Source organism: Aegilops tauschii, chromosome 1, assembly GCF_002575655.3.
Source record: "Aegilops tauschii subsp. strangulata cultivar AL8/78 chromosome 1, Aet v6.0, whole genome shotgun sequence".
Classification (NCBI taxonomy): domain Eukaryota; kingdom Viridiplantae; phylum Streptophyta; class Magnoliopsida; order Poales; family Poaceae; genus Aegilops; species Aegilops tauschii.
The window spans coordinates 467139255-467144253 of NC_053035.3; positions in this window are offsets into that span (position 1 = coordinate 467139255).

A 4999-nucleotide genomic window follows, 5' to 3' on the forward strand; every position below is an offset into this window, starting at 1 on the left:
CTTTGCCACAAATACGATGTCAACTACATGATCATGCAAAGCAATATCACAATGATGGAGCGTGTCATAATAAACGGAACGGTGGAAAGTTGCATGGCAATATATCTCGGAACGGCTATGGAAATGCCATAATAGGTAGGTATGGTGGCTTTTTTGAGGAAGATATATGGTGGGTGTATGATACCGGCGAAAGGTGCGCGATATTTGGAGAGGCTAGCAATGGTGGAAGGGTGAGAGTGCGTATAATCCATGGACTCAACATTAGTCATAAAGAACTCACATACTTATTGCAAAAATCTATTAGTTATCAAAACAAAGTAATACGCGCATGCTCCTAGGGGGATAGATTGGTAGGAAAAGACCATCGCTCGTCCCCGACCGCCACTCATAAGGAAGACAATTAATAAATAAATCATGCTCCGACTTCATCACATAACGGTTCACCATACGTGCATGCTACGGGAATCACAAACTTTAACACAATTATTTCTCAAATTCACAACTACTCAACTAGCATGACTCTAATATCACCATCTTCATATCTCAAAAGAATTATCAAGCATCAAACTTCTCATAGTATTCAACACACTCATAAGAAAGTTTTTACTAATCTTGAATACCTAGCATATTAGGATTAAGCACATTACCATGCTGTTTAAGACTCTCAAAATAATATAAGTGAAGCATGAGAGTTCATCTATTTCTTCAAAATAAAACCACCGCCGTGCTCTAAAAGGATAAAAGTGAAGCACTAGAGCAAATGACAAACTACTCCGAAAGATATAAATGAAGATCAATGAGTAGTTAAATAATTATGCAACTATGTGAAGACTCTCCCATTTAATAATTTCAGATCTTAGTATTTTATTCAAACAGCAAGCAAAGCTAAAGAACATAAAATGACGCTCCAAGCAAAACACATATCATGTGGTGAATAAAAATATAGCTCCAAGTAAAGTTACCGATGAATGAAGACGAAAGAGGGGATGCCATCCAGGGCATCCCCAAGCTTAGGCTCTTGGTTGTCCTTGAATATTACCTTGGGGTGCCTTCGGCATCCCCAAGCTTAAGCTCTTGCCACTCCTTATTCCGTAGTCCATCGAATCTTTACCCAAAACTTGAAAACTTCACAACACAAAACTTAACAGAAAACTCGTAAGCTCCGTTAGCGAAAGAAAACAAAACACCACTTCAAGGTACTGTAATGAACTCATTATTGATTTATAATTGTGTTAAACCTACTGTATCACAACTTCTCTATGGTTTATAAACTATTTTACTAGCCATAGAGTCATCAAAATAAGCAAACAACACACGAAAAACAGAATCTGTCAAAAACAGAACAGTCTGTAGTAATCTGTAACTAACGCAAACTTCTGGAACTCCGAAAATTCTAAAATAAATTAGTGGACCTGAGGAATTTGTCTAGTAATCATATGCAAAAATAATCAACTAAATAGCACTCTCCAGTAAAAAGTTGAAGCTAATCTCGTGAGCGCTAAAGTTTCTGTTTTTTACAGCAGGATCATAAAGACTTCACCCAAGTCTTCCCAAAGGTTCTACTTGGCACAAACACTAATTAAAACATAAAAACACATCTAAAAATAGGCTAGATGGATTATTTATTACTAAACAGAACCAAAAAGCAAGAAACTAAAATAAAATTGGGTTGCCTCCCAACAAGCGCTATCGTTTAACTCCCCTAGCTAGGCATGATGATTTCAATGATGCTCACATAAAAGATGAATTGAAACATAAAGAGAGCATCATGAAGAATATAAGTAGCACATTTAAGTCTAACCCACTTCCTATGCATTGGGATTTTGTGAGCAAACAACTTATGGGAACAATAATCAACTAGCATAGGAAGGCAAAACAAGAATAACTTCAAAAATTTAAGCACATAGAGAGGAAACTTGATATTATTGCAATTTCTACAAGCATATTTCCTCCCTCATAATAATTTTCAGTAGCATCAAGAATGAATTAAACAATATAACCAGCACCTAAAGCATTCTTTTCATGATCTACAAGCATAGAAATTTTATTACTCTCCACATAAGCAAAATTCTTCTCATTCGGAATAGTGGGAGCAAACTCAACAAAATAACTATCATGTGATTGAAAATTAAGATCAAGATGACAAGTTTCATGGTTATCATTATTCTTTATAGCATACGTGTCATCACAATAATCATCATAGATAGGAGGCATGCTTTCATCATAATAAATTTGCTCATCAAAACTTGGGGGACTAAACATATCATCTTCATCAACCATAGCATCCCCAAGCTTGGGACAAACATTAATTGCAGCAAATATATTCTCAAAAATATCATCTTCATCAAACATAGCATCCCCAAGCTTGGGCCTTTTCATATCATAAGCATAATCACTCTCATCATTAATAGTATGGATAGCACCAATAGTATAACAATTATCATATTCTTCCAAGCAAGTGCCAAAAAGATTTTCAAGATCATAGGAAGTATCATTATCTTCCCAATCATAATCATCACAACAAGCAATAGGCATAATGAGATCGTCATCAAGTGCATCGTCTTCCACAATGATTTTTGATTCATTTTCATGGGGCACAACAATAATAGGAGCAACATTATTTGGGAGAGATATCTTTTTACCTCTCTTCCTTTTTCTTTTCTTCTTCTTCACCTCATGTGTGGGTTCAATCCTCTTTTTGGAGCTCCTTATTAATGAGATTGGTTGAATAGAAGGCTCCTCCTCGTTACCTGATTCATCATAAGAAATAATAGGAGAATATTGGGAAGTCTCTTCCCTTTCATTAGTGTTCTCTTCATCTTCTATTTGCTTTCTTTTCTTTATGTAATTTGCAATATGAGGATTTTCAATGCAATTCACCGCACAATACATATAAATTTCCTCTAGATCAAAACCAAGAACTTTATAACGAGCAAATTCTGGAAGATGCCTAGTTATATGTTTCATTTCTTCGCAACCCATAAGCAAGCTAAGTTCATTATAATGTGCAAGGGAAATCAACTCATCACAATTTTTGGACACGATTAGATCATGAAACAATTTGCATCGGATAGCTAAATGACCACTTTCATTGCAAAGTTCACAAGTACGGCCAAGAAAAATTAAATTTTCAGCACAAAAATCTAGCGTTTCTTGCAACAATTTAGTTTCTAAATGCTTATGCCTCTTGCAATATCTATCTTCCCTATTTGGTGTGTACTGGCAAACCCAATGCAATCCACAAATTTAGTTTATAGGAGACATTTTCGTCATAACTAGTGCAATCATCATTAGTACTATGGATATTCAAGGAGTTCATACTAACAACATTGCAATCATGCTCATCATTCAAAGATTCAGTGCCAAACATTTTAATGCATTCTTCTTCTAACACTTCGGCACAATTTTCCTTTCCATCATACTCACGAAAGATATTAAAAAGATGAAGCGTATGAGACAAACTCAATTCCATTTTTTTTGGTAGTTTTCTTTTATAATATAAACTAGTGATAAAACAAGAAACAAAAAGATTCGATTGCAAGATCTAAAGATATACCTTCAAGCACTCACCTCCCCGGCAACGGCGCCAGAAACTGCTTGATGTCTACTACACAACCTTCTTCTTGTAGATGTTGTTGGGCCTCCAAGTGCAGAGGTTTGTAGGACAGTAGAAAATTTCCCTCAAGTGGATGACCTAAGGTTTATCAATCTGTGGGAGGTGTAGGATGAAGATGGTCTCTCTCAAGCAACCCTGCAACCAAATAACAAAGAGTCTCTTGTGTCCCCAACACACCCAATACAATGGTAAATTGTATAGGTGCACTAGTTCGGCGAAGAGATGGTGATACAAGTGCAATATGGAGGGTAGATATAGGTTTTTGTAATCTTAAAATATAAAAACAGCAAGGTAACAAGTGGTAAAAGTGAGCGTAAACGGTATTGCAACGCTAGGAAACAAGGCCTAGGGTTCATACTTTCACTAGTGCAAGTTCTCTCAACAATAATAACATAACTGGATCATATAATTGTCCCTCAACATGCAACAAAGAGTCACTCCAAAGTCACTAATAGCGGAGAAAAAACGAAGAGATTATGGTTGGGTACGAAACCACCTCAAAGTTATTCTTTTCAATCAATCCATTGGGCTATTCCTATAAGTGTCACAAACAGCCCTAGAGTTCGTACTAGAATAACACCTTAAGACACAAATCAACAAAAACCCTAATGTCACCTAAATACTCCAATGTCACCTCAAGTATCCGTGGGTATGATTATACGGTATGCATCACACAATCTCAGATTCATCTATTCAACCAACACATAGAACCTCAAAGAGTGCCCCAAAGTTTATACCGGAGAGTCAAGACGAAAACGTGTGCCAACCCCTATGCATAGGTTCATGGGCGGAACCCACAAGTTGATCACCAAAACATACATCAAGTTAATCACGTGATATCCCATTGTCACCACAGATACACACGGCAAGACATACATCAAGTGTTCTCAAATCATTAAAGACTCAATCCAATAAGATAACTTCAAAGGGAAAACTCAATCCATTACAAGAGAGTAGAGGGGGAGAAGAAACATAAGATCCAACTATAATAGCAAAGCTCGCGATACATCAAGATCGTGCCAAATCAAGAACACGAGAGAGAGAGAGATCAAACACATAGCTATGGGTACATACCCTCAGCCCTGAGGGTGAACTACTCCCTCCTCGTCATGGAGAGCGCCGGGATGATGAAGATGGCCACCGGTGAGGGTCCCCCCTCCGGCAGGGTGCCGGAACAGGGTCCCGATTGTTTTTTGGTGGCTACAGAGGCTTGCGGTGGCGGAACTCCCGATCTCTTCTGTTCCCCGAAGTTTTTAAGGTATATTGGTATATATAGGTGAAAGAAATACGTCAGGGGAGCCACGAGGGGCCCACGAGGGTGGAGGGTGCGCCCCCTGCCTCGTGCCTTCCTCGTTGCTTCCTTGACGTGGACTCCAAGTCTCC